This window comes from Erinaceus europaeus, chromosome 12 (assembly GCF_950295315.1).
Source record: "Erinaceus europaeus chromosome 12, mEriEur2.1, whole genome shotgun sequence".
Taxonomy (NCBI): domain Eukaryota; kingdom Metazoa; phylum Chordata; class Mammalia; order Eulipotyphla; family Erinaceidae; genus Erinaceus; species Erinaceus europaeus.
The window spans coordinates 60,147,632-60,165,279 of record NC_080173.1 but is presented as its reverse complement, the minus strand read 5'-3'; the positions used below and the strand labels follow the sequence as shown (position 1 = coordinate 60,165,279).

General features: G+C 35.9%; 1 protein-coding gene across 6 annotated transcripts in view; it reads right to left on the bottom strand.

The window, feature by feature from the left end:
- The window catches only part of STXBP4 (syntaxin binding protein 4), a 214,024-nt gene that overhangs the window by 105,178 nt on the left and 91,198 nt on the right, over window positions 1-17,648 (bottom strand). The window contains exon 13 of one of the 6 annotated variants that reach the window (XR_009553087.1): window positions 211-289. The exons of the other annotated variants lie outside the window; for them this stretch is intronic. The gene's annotated coding sequence lies outside the window, so the exon portion shown is untranslated. The remainder of the gene's footprint in view (window positions 1-210; window positions 290-17,648) is intronic. 6 annotated transcript variants of the gene reach the window in all.

The following is a 17,648-nucleotide window of genomic DNA, read 5'->3' as shown; positions in this document are numbered from 1 at the left end:
ACACATTGACAAAACCTGAGGCTGGTATAACTAACATCCAGGGTTCAGAAGGCCCTGTGCTCAGGATATCCTTTTAGATTATACAGTGTATTTGTTTATATATATCTTTTACTATTTCCTTTACTACACAATTGGTAAATGTGAAAAAAAAATAACCATAAAGTCTATTATGCCAGTAACTATTAAGCTTGACATTTCCCAATACCTTACCATGAGCCCAAAGTCTTATCAGAGTAAATGTGGCAGCAAGTTCACTGATTCACTTTGATTAGGTAAGGATTGATTCACACTACAAAGTTAGAAATTAAAAAACAAACAAACTAGGATGCACAATAACTTAAAAAATCCACAAAAATATTGTATCTTTTATACCAAACAGTACAGGCAATAGAAGAGATTCCTGAATTATAAAATCAAATCTCTATCTTTTTTGTGACAGCAATGAAGTGACTTTAATTCATTTTTCCATTGTAAAATGAATATTCTCTACCTCATGCTTCACGAAATCTTCAGAGCAAAATTCCCTTGAAAATATAATTCAGATTAAAAAAAAATTTGGAGGCTAGAAATATTTTTATCTTAGCTATGCAGTTGTGTTGGCAAAAATGGTAGCATAAAGACAGCATAGACTCAGACAAAAGACAATATGCAGTATGTTTTTCAATATACAATACTTTTACCTCCAAAACAAGATAGAGAAATAAAAGCACAGCACAAATATAACCTGTGCCTTGGCTAGAATCTTAGATGTGTGATTTTCTTCACTATTTAGCTGTGAAATTCTCCAAGACTCGTTTGTTAATTTTGTAATGGGTAACAACACCTACTTTATAAAAGCAAAACAAATTTCTATAGGAGTGTAATTACTACAGTACTTGGTACAGTTTCCCTCTCTGATTTTCTCTACTGTTTTTGAAAAACATGCATAACCATTTGAGAGATAGACTGAATAATGTATTAAGGGCTTTCCTGAATCATTCGATTAGCATATCAGTTATTATACTTTATAAAAGTTGCTTGGAAAGAAAATGTGCAAGTCTCTTAACATAAACACCAATGTGTAAAACTTTTTCTTGTCTGAGTCTTAACGGCTCCCTAAAGCCGTAGGAAAAAAAATGCTAACTGCAGTTCACATGCGTAATTAGGCTAGCATATTCATGTTACCAACCTTAGAAGTTCTGTTAATTTTAAGCTAATCAGTAAATCTTTTAAAATGTCAATGGCTGACAGGAGAAAAAGGAGACTGCAAAAGATACATGATTTAGTGTAATGTTATTTATGCTACCAAACCCAAAAGAATTCTTTTCTTATCTGCTTCCTACATTCACTCATTAGAAAACCCATCTTGGTCTTGGCCCTTTTGTAGCTTGTGGAAAAGATTAAGGGTCACTGCAAGAAGAAGGTTATTAAAGGGTAAGTGTTCTATCTAGCTTCTTTTGTGCATATATGTGATATATATATCTTCCCCTTCTACATGGAGGATTCATAGTAATCTGCAGTACACAACTTAAGGTCATTTGCACATGCATGGTACAGTGGAGTGATTTCCTGGGCCCAATTTCTTCATTCCTTTATTTAGGGAGAGAAGAGAAAGAAAGGAGACAGGTAGGCAAACAGAGAGGGAGAGAGACAGAGACAGAGACAGAAACCGATCTCAGCTATCTCTTGAGTCATCCATGAAACTTCCTTTGCATTCTCCATAAAGCTCCTATGTGATAACATAGCTTGAATTCAGAGCCTCATGAATGCTAAAGTGCATGTTTTATTGAGCAAGCTGTTTTCTGGTCCCTTTAACTCATCTTTTAAAAATGGACACACATGAGGGGGGCAGGGTGGTAATTAATTCACAATACTAAATTGTGTAAGTCTATAATATGTGTGCACTTTTTTTTCTCTTTACTCTCTTTGATGTACACATTTAGACACAACCCTATATCCTTATATAACCTTATTAGATCATTGTTTATGATGTATTTGTAATCATTTCTTATTTTCCATTTGGGATGCATTGGATCGACCTTCTCGTGGTGCATCCCGTGAGTACCCATTCATTGGGGAAACTGACGATCCTTCCTAGCTGACTGAATCCACATGGATCCCAGTCACTTTCAAAGCCAGCAACAAGCAGCTCCTGACAGCTTTCAACCTGACCTGTTGACTGGCTATGGAAGGGCAAACACTAGAAGAAGAAGATTTTCCATTTTATCATTACATTATTGATATATCTTTATTATCACATGTTTATGTACTATGAGAATCATGTAAGTGATCTCCCTGCCTTCTGTACTTGTCACTGTAATGTATTCTGTATACTTCTGAAGGATCAATTAGGTAACAAATCTAAGTATATGGTAGATGATAAAACCCATCCTCAAACTCCTTAAAATTTTTTGACTACATTTTTAAATTTAATCTTAAATTGCAGTTTTAGAACATCCAACTAACTTCCATGATTGTCATCCCAACACACCAGCCAACTTTACCAAACTAAACTCTACCACCTACAAGATGCTTTAGATGAAGGACATGAAAACACTAATTCAAAAGGAAATATGCAACTCTATCTTTATAGCTACATGATTCACAACAGCCAGAGTGTAAGCAATCTAAATGTTCATTGACAGATGACTGGATAAAAAAAGTTATGGGATATATATTTCATGGAATAACACTTTGCGATAAAAAAGACAACAGTATGCCCTTTGGGACAAAATAGATGGAACTGGAGGAGATTATGTTTAGCCAAATAAATAAAGGGGTATAAGAGAACTACATGGTAGTTTCACTCATATATAGAATCTAGAGAACTTAAACACATGAATTTTCAAAACAAAACCAGAACCAGAAGTAAACAAACTGTCTAAGACTTTGAGAACAAAGGCAATTATAGTTAGGAGGGTGAGGGCACAGAAATTTGGTGGTGAGTACTGTGTAGAACTATAATGTATAATCTTACAGTCTTGTAAGACACTCTCAATCACAAATTTTAAAATGGCTAGATATATAAAGATCTTTGGATGGCATTATTCCTTCTAGTAGGTGGGTTGTTTTTTTTTTCCATTTTTCTTCATCAATTCTCACATATCTTTTAAAATATACTGCAGACTGTACTTTCTTTAATCTTTTTAAATCACTTAAGCTTACAATGACTTTTCTTCACTATTTATTTCTGTTGTTTTTTATGATTACATGCTCCTTAGTATCTACCTTAAGTTATCATTAAATGGGTCTCTGACATAATGTATTTGATCATGAAAGTAACTACTATGCTTTTTTACATATAAAAGTTGCCTTAGGGAATTTTATTAGATAAGACACTTTCATAAGGAAGTTTTTCATAAAAAGTTAAAATTGATGGGAATATTCAAAAAAGTGTATTTAAGTAATTACAATAATAAGCATGAACTATGTAATAAAAATATCACATAATCAAAAGCAAATAATTTCTTTGTATTCTTTTTAGAGGCAATTAAAAAATCTTTTGGTAGTACTTAACAAGTGAAATAAAGAGAATACTAAAGTTGGAAAAGGACATATAGCTATAGTTATTTTTAACAATTATATTTCTTGTTTTTCTTAAATTGACTGAAATATTAAAGGGTTGAAAGCTATGCACACTCGCTTATATTTTTTTTCTTGAAAATTATAATTTTCTACCATTGGTGAATATTGTACATACAAGAACCAAATTATCTCACAAATATTTTCCAACCCCCGCTACATCCTGAATCTATAATTTATGCAGTAACATGTCATTGTAAGTATATCAAATGGCAGGTATCTGAAAGTCCAAGAATATTATCTTTAGATTGTATGAAAATGCAAAATCCCCACTTGGCAAAAAAGATTTAGTTAAGCACTATGGAGGAAAAACAGATCAATTAAATTATTTTTAGCTCTAATTAACCCTCCCAAGAGCTGTAAAACTGATTTCAAACATCAATGAAAATCCAACGCAGCCACGACATCATCTCCCTAGACAATGACTTGGATCCACTGACATATCAGATTTCAGGCTCAGGGGCAAAAAGAAAAAGGAAAAAAAAAAAAAAAAAAACACCTAGTATAGCCACAGACCCTTTGGAATTTAACTAAAATATGCCTACTACCTATCTACAAAATGGAGGATCCCCATCTGCACTATTCCAGCCTTTAGGTTAATGATTAATCAACAATTTGTTTGGCTTTGTATGCTAACTCTCTTGTCAACCACCAGGTTCCAGATGCTAGCATGATGCTGACCAGACTTCCCTGGACAGACAACCCCACCAATGTGTATTGGAGCTCCGCTTCCCCAGAGCCCTTCCCCACTAGGGAAAGAGAGAGGCAGGCTGGGATTATGGATTGATCTGTCAATGCCCATGTTCAGTGGGGAAGCAATTACAGAAGCCAGACCTTCAACCTTCTGCACCCCATAATGACCTTGGGTCCATACTCCCAGAGGATTAAAGAATAGGAAAGCTATCAGGGGAGGGGATAGGATACAGAGTTCCGGTGGTGGGAATTGTACGAACTTGTACCTCTCTTATCCTATGGTTTTGTCAATGTTTCCTTTCTATAACTAAAAAAATTTTTTAAAGGAAAAAAAAAAGAAAATCCAACACAAAAATTTCTAACCTTTGTTTATAAACAAATGTTTTTAATGAAAGACACATGCAAAAATACACCTATCTGATAAATTTTACCATGCGAGCTTGTCCACAAAAAAAATTTTATTTTAAATGTTTTATTTTAAAATATTAAATACTTAGTATTCTGTTTTGGCAATAAACTTAATTCTGCATATGCATTTCTGGTTAGTAAATGTTGACATAAAAGAAAAAAAAAGTGTTTTCTTACTTTTCAAATTCTGATTATGAATGTACCAAAACCAAATACTTATAGTAATCACTGAATAATCAGGAATGAAAATCTTTAGGTTGAAAGTGTCTTTTTTTTATATATATAATGGGGGGTTGGTTAATGTTTTACAGTGCAATTGTAGAGACATGGGTACAATTACTTATCTTTCCGTCCGTGTATTATGCAACAGGACTTCAAGGTTCCTTCTAAATCCTCCCTTCCTCAGAGTCCTTTGCTTAGGTGCGATACATCACACCTTTCTTTCCCTCTTTCATTCTGTCTCGGGGGGGGGGGGGGGGGGGGTTTGCTCAGAGTGGTGAAGAAATAAAAAATAATGAAGAGTTGATAAAACAAACAAAAATTATATTTAATAACTGAAAAAAGATAAATTTGTATACATAGAAAATATTTACAAAAGATTAAATAAAAATATGGTTAATAACTACAAAGTAAACAGATATTATGAAATGTGGAGAAAAGAGGTAAGACAGTTACTAATTAAGAATGTTAAGAGAAGTGAAGAAGAAAAAGCAGGAGAGGGAAGGGATATAGATAACATAAGGGGTTTATAGACTGGGGCAGAATATCACAATTATATCAGGAAATTAGTTACCTTTGAAGAGGTGTGATGGAATCTACATTTAATTGGAAACCCAGGTCACAATTATAGTTGATATCTAACATGAATAAAATTATTGAAAACACAGTGTTTTCAGGTTTGGTGAGATATTTATGTAGCGTTATGTACAACTAGAAAAAGTCTTAAATTCTAAAATAGTTTGTGAGTAAATCATTTGACACAATGTCATGCCTCCCACTCTGAAGTTGAAGTACTGAAAATGTTTCTCACATGGTAGAGTGCCAAGATAAAAGAGTTTTATAGTATCCAGTGCCTTATCACTACTTCCTCCTTGAGTAAAATTTACTAGTTTTGACAGTCAAATTGCTATATATTGCGTTGTTAAGGCACATAAAATGTCTGGTATTTACACAGACATTTAAAATATACCCCAAAAGGTGTTCTCTTAGTAACAGATTGATGGGATTTTAAAGATCTGTATTTGTTTAGTTTTAGCTACATAAGAAAGATCAAAATGAGTAATGCCTCTGTTGCTCTATAAACACGCCTGACAGTGCACCCGCCGTAGGGCACCTATTCGGCAATGTTTTCTAGGAAGTGGTAGTTTCATTTTATTTTGCTCTTACTAGATTGACAGGTCCTCTAGAAGATTATGTCTAACTTTCACAAAATATATGAAAATGAGTTTAGAATAAATTTTCTTAAATTTCCTTATTCTTTAATAAAGTTTCTTAAACTCCTTTGCCAAATCTCCTTTAAAGGTACTGCTAAGGGCCCGGCAGGCAGTAGTGCACCTGGTAAGCACTCATACCACAGTGCACAAGGACCCGGGTTCAAGTCCCTGATCCCCATCTGCAGGGGGAAAGCTTCACAAGTGGTGAAGCAAGGCTGCAGGTGTCTCGCTCCATCGCTCTCTCTCCTTCCCCTCAATTTCTCTCTGTCTCTATCCAATAATAAATAAATAAATAAATAAATAAAATTTTTAAAAAGTTACTACTATTGGAACATATGAAAACACTGGATTAAGTAGGCCTGTGTGTGTTCTCTGAACAGCAACAGAACTATAATGCTTAGAATGCTAACATCAGTTCTAACCATGCTCAACACACAGAAAATACTGCAATCAAGTTAGCTCCATTGCTGTGAAGAATGAAGAACCAGGTCATTTCTGTGCCCAATTCTTAAAACTTTGGAAATTGTGATTCTAATTAATCTAAGACAAATAAAATGGGTTCAATAGTCTCAACAGGATAGTGAAAGTTTGAGAAATCTTAAGATGGCAAGATATTTTCAGCATTAAAAAAGAAACGGAATTCTGAAATAAACACCTTTATATGCCAATGCCTCCAGAGTGTTACATTCACCTCCAGTGAGTCACTAGGTAAGGTTTGTGTCTGTGCAGATAGGAGTGCCAGCTAAGTTGTCCTCATGTTTCTTTTCCATGCAAGCTATATTTAACTTAAATTGTTTCTTGGGCAAAATCTAATAGTACATTTCTCTACTCAGCTGGTTAATGTTGAAGAGCTTTATAACTTCTTTCTCAAAGAGGTCTTTATCTCTTAATTTTAAGATCATTGGAAACTATGCAGAGTTCTGTGAAATAATACAGAGTAGTCCCTTGAATTCTTCACTCAGTTTCCTTAGTGGTTACATCTTGCATTACTCTAGTAGAATAAAATAAGCAGGAAACTTCACTGACAGCCCACCAATTTTAATCGGAATTTGCCACTTTTGCATAGACTGAGTAATAATCTACAATGATCTATGAATATATGCAAAAACTGGGTAGATCCCAAAGAAATTATACTTAGTGGGAAAAAAAAACAATCTTACAAAGTGACATAAGTGACATATTGGATGATAACATTTATATAACATTCTTGAAATGACAAAATTATAGAGATAGAGAACAGATTAGTGGCTGCCAGGCATAAGAGGTGGGGAATGGAAGAACTTGGCTTTGGCTATAGTAAAGTAATGTGAGGGATCCTTATAAAGAGAGCTTTTAATAGAAAATAAAAGTTGACAATCTTTTTTTTTTTTTTTTTTTTTTTTTGTCAAACATAGCTATCAGACTCTTTGGACTATTTTATAAAAAACTGGCTTTACTGAAAGATAAGTAGTTTTGATGAGTTTTTATGCTTTATAGAATAACCAAACTCACAAATTATCTGGCATAAAAATATAGAAACATTTTACTATAGAATCCTTTTAGGACAGAATAGACAAACAGCCAGGGAGATAACTCAGCAAGAGTCAGGACTCATGATCCCAAATTTGATCCCTAGTACTATGTATGTTAGAGCTGAACAGCACTCTGACTTCTCTCAATTTTCACAAAAAATAAAAAAAATAAATAAAAAGTTCACAAATTTCCTTTGTTTCTTTCTCTCCCTCTCTCTCAAACTCAGCCTTGGCTTATGGTGGTGTGGGGGACTGAACCTAGGACTTTGGTGTCTCAGGCATGAGAGTCTCTTTGTATAACCATTATGTTGTCTACTCCCAACCCAAATTTTCTTTTTCATTATTTTTCCTTCTAAAAATAAGAATGTCATCTTAGTATACCTACGAGTGCTATACAGAAATATCAAAAGTTCAGAATAATAAAGGAAAATTAAAACAAAGTAGAAATTCGTACCAATTCTAAAAATTAGACGTTACCACTTCTTTAATAAATGTACAAAAGATAATAACTAGAGTGAAAAAGTGAACACTTCCTTGATAGTCGTGTTTTATTACTATTATCTTAGAGAATACCTTATAAGTGTCTTTTCTTGAAGTTTCCTTTGTTGTCTCATCCATAAAGCAAGGCAGTTCAAGCTACATCAACTATAATTAAAGTTTGTGTTTAACTTCAGGTGCATACAGAACCCTGTGCCAATATGACCTTATATTTCTGCAACAGGACTGCATGCACATTTTAAGCATTTCATTCAACTGTAAAAAGGTGAGGCCAACTAAAATTGGGCTTATCTGAACCTAGAGGAGTTGCCAAATGAACAATTTCTTATGTTTCTTTGGGGCAGACTAGTTCAGACAAGTAAAATATTTTGGTTTTGGACTGTTCACCAATTCATTGCTGCCTGAGGTCATAAGACTACACTGAGAGAAACTTTGAAAAACAACTTAAGTCTAAGAGTTGGTTTTAGCAAGTTGTTGGTAAAAAGAAGCTGCCAAAAGAATGTCCATACCTGTTAAAAACTGTTAGAACCTGAGGAAAAATAAATAACAAGAAGTGTAATTTTATGGAGAATTTTGCTCATAGTCTTAAATATGAAGGTTAGGTTATTCTGAAGAGGATAAAAACTCAAAACAAAAACACTTGAATTTCAGAAAATAGTACAGCTAATCTTTTACAAAACAGTTTGTGATTCTGGAAGCCATGTTGGGTTGAAATACTAGGTACTTCAACTTTTGGTGAAAGAAAGGCTTTATATTTATTTCCTTCCTTCCCTCTATCCCTTTTTTATTTCTCTTTCCTCTCTTCTTTTTGCTCATTTTCCCTTTCTCCATCTCTTTTTGTTCTAGAATGTTTTCTTTTTGGTTTGCCACAAGATAAATTAACTTTCATAATTTAATACAGCTAATGTAACTTCAAAGGGGAAAATTATTCTGCTTTTAGGATCAGGTCATTGTCTCAAATAACTGAGTTATAAGTTTATAAGTGAGTGACTGAAAGGTAACAAATTGCATTTTCTTCCTCCCTCTGTAAGCATCTGGTAACTATCATTATAAAATAAATTGAAAAATCAACACAGTAGTGTTTTAATAAGTAAATTACATGTGTATTTAAAGGATTTATGTGGTGTCACTATTAGAGTTGAGTTCATTTTATGTCAAGATCTTCAAAAGGATTTAAAATGGAGGGAAGGCAGAATTGCTAAATCTGTCACAACTTAAGTTTTTTTAAAAAAAAATTCAAGAGCAGAGTTCTACAAACTCTTTTTTTAATTAAAGCTTTGTCTTGATAGTTGTGAAAAACAAACAAACAAAAATAACCTTTGGAAAAATAGTTGATTTTTTCACTAAAGTACAGATTTTTCACTAAGAATAATTGTGTAATACTGAAATCCACTTAAACAGGCTATATATATGGATAGTTTTAGGGCTGATTTCAAAAGTATTTCTTTTTTTGTTATTATTTCTTTTTTTTAAATATTTTATTTATTTGTTAATGAGAAACATAGGAGGAGAGAGAAAAAGCCAGACATCACTCTGGTACATGTGCTGCTGGGGACTGAACTCAGGACCTCATGCTTGAGAGCCTGCTATTTTTTTTTTTTCTGATTTTTTTTTTTGGGGGGGGAATTAATGTTTTACATTCAACAGTAAGTACAATAGTTTGCACATGCATAACATTCCCCAGTTTCCCATATAACAATACAACCCCCACTAGGTCCTCTGAATCCTTCTTGGACTTGTATTCTCCCCACACACCCACCCCAGAGTCTTTTACTTTGATGCGATATGCCAATTCCATTTCAGGTTCTACTTGTGTTTTCTCTTCTGATCTTGTGTTTCAACTTCTGCCTGAGAGTGAGATCATCCCATATTCATCCTTCTGTTTCTGACTTATTTCACTCAACATGATTTTTTCAAGGTCCATCCAAGATCAGCTGAAAACAGTGAAGCCACCATTTTTTACAGCTGAGTAGTATTCCATTGTGTATATAGACCACAACCTGCTCAGCCATTCATCTGTTTTTGGACACCTGGGTTGCTTCCAGGTTTTGGCTATTACAAATTGTGCTGCCAAGAACATATGTGTACACACATCTTTTTGGATGGATGTGTTGGGTTCCTTAGGATATATCCCCAGGAGAGGAATTGCAGAGTCATAGGATAGGTCCAATTCTAGCCTTCTGAGAGTTCTCCAGACTATTCTCCACAGAGGTTGGACCAATTGACATTCCCACCAGCAGTGCAGGAGGGTTCCTTTGACCCCACACCCTCTCCAGCATTTGCTGCTGTTACCTTTTCTGATGTATGACATTCTCACAGGAGTGAAGTGATATCTCATTGTTGTCTTGATTTGCATTTCTCTGACAATCAGAGACTTGGAGCATTTTTTCATGTGTTTCTCGGCCTTTTGGATCTCTTCTCTGGTGAATATTCTGTTCATGTCCTCCCCCCATTTTTGGATGGGGTTATTTGTTGTCCTGTTGTTGAGTTTGGCAAGCTCTTTATATATGTTGGTTATTAAACTCTTATCTGATGTATGGCATGTAAAGATCTTCTCCCATTCTGTGAGGGGTCTCTTGATTTGGGTAGTGGTTTCTTTTGCTGTGAAGAAACTTTTTAATTTGATGTAGTCCCATAGGTTTATACTTGCCTTAGTCTTCTTTGTAATTGGATTCGTTTCATTGAAAATGTCTTTAAAATTTATGCGGAAAAAAGTTCTGCCAATATTTTCCTCTAAGTATCTGATAGTTTATGGTCTAACATCCAAGTCCTTGATCCACTTGGAATTTACTTTTGTATTTGGTGAAATACAGTGGTTCAGTTTCATTCTTCTGCATGTTTCAACCCATTGTTTCCAACACCATTTGTTGAAGAGACTCTGCTTTCCCCATGTAATAGTCTGGGCCCCTTTGTCAAAGATTAGGTGTCCATAGGTGTGGGGCCTGATTTCTGGGCTCTCAATTCTATTCCACTGGTCAGTGTGTCTATTCATGTTCCAGTACCAAGCAGTTTTGATAACAATGGCCCTATAATACAGTTTGAGATCTGAGAGTGTGATGCCTCCAGTTCTGTTCTTTTTTCTCAAGATTGTTTGGGCAATTCTAGGTCTTTTCTGGTTCCAGATAAACATTTGTAGCATTTTTTCTATTCTCCTAAAAAATGTGCTTGGGATCTTGATGGGGATAGCATTAAATTTGTAGATGGCTCTGGGTAATATATTCATTTTGAGGATGTTAATTTTGCCAACCCATGAACATGGAATATCTTTCCACTTCTTGGTGTCTTTTTCAATTTCCTTGAGTAGTGACTCATAATTTTCAGTATACAAGTCTTTCACTTCTTTGGTTAGGTTTACTCCTAGATATTTTATTGTTTTTGTTGCTATAGTAAAAGGAATTGATTTCTGGATTTCAATTTCTTCTAACTTAGTGTTTGCATAGAGGAATGCCACTGACTTTTGAATGTTAATTTTATAGCCTGACACCTTACTGTATTGCCTGATGATTTCCAAAAGCTTCTTGCTGGATTCCTTAGGTTTTTCCATGTATACTATCATGTCATCTGAAAATAGGGAGAGTTTGACTTCTTCTCTTCCAATCTGTATGCCTTTAATTCCTTGCTCCTGCCTGATTGCTATGGCAAGAACTTCCAACACTATGTTGCCCAGTTATGGTGATAGTCGGCATCCCTGTCTAGTACCTGATCTGAGGGGAAATGCTTCCAGTTTTTCACCATTGAGTATGATGTTGGCTGTAGGTTTGCTATATATAGACTCCACTATCTTCAGGAATTTTCCATTTATTCCCATTTTTTGTAGTGTTTTGATCATAAAGGGATGTTGTATTTTGTCAAAGGCTTTCTCTGCATCTATTGATATGACCATGTGGTTTTTGGTCTTGCTTTTGTTGATGTAGGGATATAAATGTTAAAAAGAAAAAAAAAATATTGCTGATAAGTAATTCAGTTGCTGGAAACTTTCTATTTGGAACATTTGAGTCCATAAATCTACTCTTTCAACTTGCAAAATCCTGTTTAATCTAAACATATATTCAGTATTTCTAATGGGAATTTAGTGTACGAATTATGATGTACTGTAAGTGAAAAATAAAACTGGATTTCAAAGACACACTAAAATATAATGTACTAATACCCTAAATGAATACTGCTAAATGTTAAAATCTCTTAGGTATGTTACACTATAATACTGTACTGTTGGAAAAGTCATGACGTATTTTTCTATGCAAAAATGTGTCATGGCTTTTCTGACAACCAAATAAAATATTTTACAATAATTTTACTGGCTTTTTAGTTTTTAGAAAATATGGTTACTAATAAATTATTATTTTTATTGGTAAGTAGTAGTCCAGATTATTATAAAAGTCTCTTACTTAATATGTATTTTCTTCCCAAACTGTAGAAAGATTAAATAAATAAATAAAGATTTCATGAGATACAGCTTCATGAGAAAGAGAGAGAGAGAGGTTGCCAGAACATCAATTTGGCACATACTCGTTAGAGACAAACCAGGAGCCTCAGGCATGTAAGTACTGTGCTATACCAATTGAGCTATTTCCCTTGGTTTCTGAATTAGTCTTCTAAAAGTACAGAGATATTCTTCATACATCATTTCAACCATTCAATAAATGCTTATTATGTTTATTGAGTACCTAGTTCTTTATGTTACAGCTCTAAAAAATCAGAACAAGGGAGTCGGGTGGTAGCACAGTGGGTTAAGCGCAGGTGGCGCAAAGCAAGGACCAGCGTAAGGATCCGGGTTTGAGCCCCCGGCTCCCCACCTGCAGGGGAGTTGCTTCACAAGCGGTGAAGAAGGTCTGCAGGTGTCTATCTTTCTCTCCCTCTCTCTGTCTTCCCCACCTCTCTCCATTTTCTCTCTGTCCTATCCAGCAATAATGACATCAATAATAACTACAATAAAACAACAAGGGCAACAAAAGGGAATAAATAAATAAGTATTTTTTAAAAATCAGAACAAATCAAAGATAGTTGTTCCTTTGAAGCTTACCTCTAATTGAGGGCAGTGGGGGAGGGGAGGAAGGAGTGCAGATAAAGGGTAAAAACATAAATATATTATAGGTAAGAAAACAATAATACTCAAGTCACTTTACATATAGTGAGGACAGGAGTATTAGCGGGATGACAGTGCAGGGAGGTCAGGGTGGAGGATAACTAGGAGCAGGTAGAGGAATGTGGGCAAAAGAGCAAAGATAGAAAGTTACTGCAGCTACTTGAATGTTGCAATGAATAAATCTCCTGGATTTATTTCTGTGGAGTCAGACTTTCCCTACCGTAGTATATTATCAGACCTTTCTACACCTTAGACTTTCTTCATATCCTGGAAGTAAACACTTATAAATCTTCTTGCCCATTTTACATATGAAAGAACTTAGGAGAGATTTTTCCCTCCACTTAAACTTTTCTAGATTGCTAACTACTTGAAACTTAAAGATTTAGAATAGTACGCATACTCAATAATAGTAACTACATCGCAAACTTAGCAAGACATGGGTCTAGAGAAACATATTAGGTTTTGTACTTTGCTCAGAAAAACTTTCCACTTGAGGTATTTATTTATCTGAATGTGTTAGTTGTTGATTTGTTATAGAGAGTCTGTTAAAAAAAAAAAAAAGCTTCTCAGAGCAAAGGGATGGGGAACACAGAGGACAGGGAATGAATGGAAAGGCAGATCAAGGGAGCTCTGGTAAGGTATGGCATTTACTTAGATTTCTAGTTGCAGGATTTGGGTTTTTACTCTGTGTCAGGCTAGCATGGGGGTGCCTCTTCCCGGGCACATACTTTCTGGGTTGGAGAGAACTCAACCGGAGCCACCCTGGAACACAAGAGAAACACTCAGAAACACAAGAGAGATGACTCAGGAGCCAAACGTGGTGGTGGTGAGGCAATACGATTCTTTATTGATCAGAGAGCCAAGACTTTTAAAGGGCAGACTGGGAAGTGGCAATAGGCAAGTAGAAATGGAAATGGCTAGGAAAGGGGCAGAGAAAAGCAAAAGGGGGCTGGGAAGGTAGGAACTTCCTGAGCAACTGTTTCCAGGGTTTTAACTGGTGGGATTAAATAATACCCTGCAGGCAGGGAGGGTCTTGAGGGTAGAAAGAAGATAGATCAAAGGAATGGAATGGGTGGGGATCTTTCAGGTAAAATAATGATTATGTAAATAGGCTATAGTATCAGGAATGCAGGGTGCTTTGTGAGCCCTGTCAAGCTCAACCACACCCTCACAATTTCCTGACAACTCTGAATAAGATATAAAGTTCAATATAGTCCACCTTAACTTTAAAGGTATATTTTTGTGTTTGGAGTAGAACTGGGAGCAGGACAAGGGTTAAAGTTGGGTGATCTGGTAGGAAGTGATAATTACAGTACTCATGGAGAGGAGATGATGGTGGCTTAGACCAGTGGTAGAAGAGGTACAAGTAACACAATGCATAAAAAAAAAAAAAGTAGTGCCAACAAGTTGGATGTTAGAAAGAGAAGGGTCAGACTGTAGGTGTGACAGGCTGGTATTTTTCTCCCTTTGTCAAATATCATCAATGACAGTCTATTGTCCAAAGTCTTAGATTGGTATCAAAGTATCTATAAACTTTAGAAAACAGCATATCATTCCAGCCTAAGCAATGCAACCAGTACCACCTCGGCATGTAACACTTTGGACTGTGTCCAGAGATAACAGGAGTGGAATGTCATCTCCTTAGCTTCATTACTCTGGTGAGACCTTTCCTAGCTCATAGGACTCCTTAATTCCATTTTGGGTGGCGCACTTCTTAACAAAACCTCAAAACCTAGATATAGACCAGGACCCATGAGATAGGGAACATGTACGTGTATCCATAAGTTAGGGGAAAATATATACCTTTCAGCACAAGTGCACAATAGTTTGCAGTGAGTCAATAAATGAAGCAAGCAACTAGAGTGACCTAAAAAAGACACCATAAAGTACCTAATAAAACAGTTTCTCCTTAGACCTAGATACCTTCCTGACCTACCTCCTATTACATGTCCCTCCAAAGCTAACCTTGTCAGACAAGGTAAGGACTATAAAAGCTCAATAAGGCCAAGAGACTGGCATACTTTAATGATGACTCTTTAATCACTACCAGGCTGCCCCATAACCTGAGGCCCTACAGGGAATGCTGGGATTCCTACATAGACATGATGGGGCTAGACCTCTAACAGATCCCTCTTGCACTGTCACTGGTCAGCTCCATCAGGAACAACATAATGGACCCGTTTGTGGGCCCCTATAGGACCTTGCCCTCAGTGTGGATCAACAATGGTAGGGAATGTTTCATTCTCTGAAGAAAAGTTGAACAACATACTCTACCTACCACCTGAGGAAGATGGGTCCTGAAATTGGTGCAGCCTGGTATGTTCCTAGCCATGACCACAGAATACGAGCTCAGATCTATAGGGATGTGAAGTTACATAGACTCATGTGCTGAATATGGGCCCCAAATCAAATTGATGTGGTTTACAGTTAACAATATTTATTTATATACTTTCCTCAGATTTGGGAGCTACTCTCTTCCCTGATCCAGTTTTCTGACCCTTTTTCCCACTATGACACCATTACCCGACAATAACCGGGGTCCACCTACATATTAGATGTCAGGCTCAGGCAAAAACTAGTAAGGTCAAGGGCCTCTTAGAATATTCCTAAAATAGACCTACTAGCTTTTTCCAAAATGGAAACACCAAGTCTTCATCTTCAATATTACTGCTTTTAGATTCATGATTAATTAACACTTTGTTCTGCTTTGTATCTTAACTTTTTTTTAGCTATTAGGTTCCAGATGACACCATGATGCCAACCTGACTCCCTAGGCAGATGACCCCACCAATGTATCCTGGAGCCCCATCTCCCCAGGCCCCTGTCCCACTAGGGAAAGACAGAGACAGGCTGGGAGTATGGATCGACCTGCCAATGTTTAGAGGGGAGCAATTACAGAAGCCAGACCTTCCACCTTCTGCACCCCATAATGATCCTTGGTCCATATTCCCAGAGGGATAAAGAATAGGGAAGCTATCAAGGGAGGTGAGTAGATAAGGAGTTTTGGAGGTGGGAACTATGTGGAGTTATTCTATACTCTTGTTAGAATTTCCATTTTATAAATAAAAATTAAAAAAAGAAAGAAAAGAAAACATATCCCTGAACCCTCTGCCGAAATTTCATTTCTCAACACTCTGATCTGCCCATGCTTCCCATGTGCTCCTGGGCCTTTGATAATTATGATTATACTAAAAGAATATAAATCAAAATTATTATCTCAAAGCTGAAATTGCTGAGCTAAGAAGGCAACTAGCTGAACAAGCTAAAACAGTATCAGAGCAGGGCAACAAAATAGATGAACTCCAGAAAGCAGTAGAGGGCAGAGAGAATAGAATCTATGAGGCTGAAGACAGAATTAGCAAGATTGAGGATGAATTAGAGACAACTAAAAAAGAAGTAAGAGATCTCAAAAAGAGATTAAGAGATGCTGAAAACAACAACAGAGTCCTATGGGATGACTTCAAAAGAAACAATATACGCATTATTGGCTTACCAGAGGAAGAAAGAAAAGGAGAGGAAGAAAGCATTCTCCAGGCCATAATAGCTGAAAATTTCTCTAGTCTAGACAACACCAAAGACATAAAGATTCAAGAAGCCCAGAGGGTCCCAAACAGAATTAACCCAGACCTAAAGACACCAAGACATGTCATACTTAGAATGGAAAGGAATAAGGATAAAGAAAGGATCCTCAAGGCTGCAAGAGAAAAACAAAGAGTCACCTACAAAGGAAAACCCATAAGATTAGCAGCAGACTTCTCCATACAACCACTACAGGCCAGAAGAGAATGGCAAGATATCTATCGAGTGCTCAATGAGAAAGGCTTTCAGCCAAGAATACTATATCCTGCTAGACTGTTATTCAGACTAGATGGAAGCATCAAAACCTTCTCAGACAAGCAACAGTTGAAGGAAGCAACCATCACCAAGCCTGCCCTGAAAGAAGTTCTGAAAGGTCTCCTATAAACAACCAGACCACCACAAATAGGACATATATCAAAACACTCTAAAACTCTTCAAGAATGGTGTTAAAATATCTTCAATCTTTGATATCAATAAATGTCAATGGCCTGAATTCACCTATTAAAAGACACAGAGTAGGAAGATGGATCAGAAAACACAACCCAACAATATGTTGTCTACTGGAAACTCACCTAACTCAACAAGACAAACACAGACTTAAAGTGAAAGGATGGAAAACTATCATACAAGCCAATGGCCCACAAAAAAGGGCAGGAACAGCTATTCTCATATCTGACATGATAGACTTTAAAATAGATAAGATTAAAAAAGATAGGAATGGACACTACTTAATGCTCAGAGGATCAGTCAATCAAGAGGACTTAACAATTATTAACATCTATGCACCCAATGAGAAGCCATCTAAATACATCAAACTTCTACTGAAAGAGCTACAGCAATATATTAACAGTAACACAATCATAGTAGGGGACTTCAACA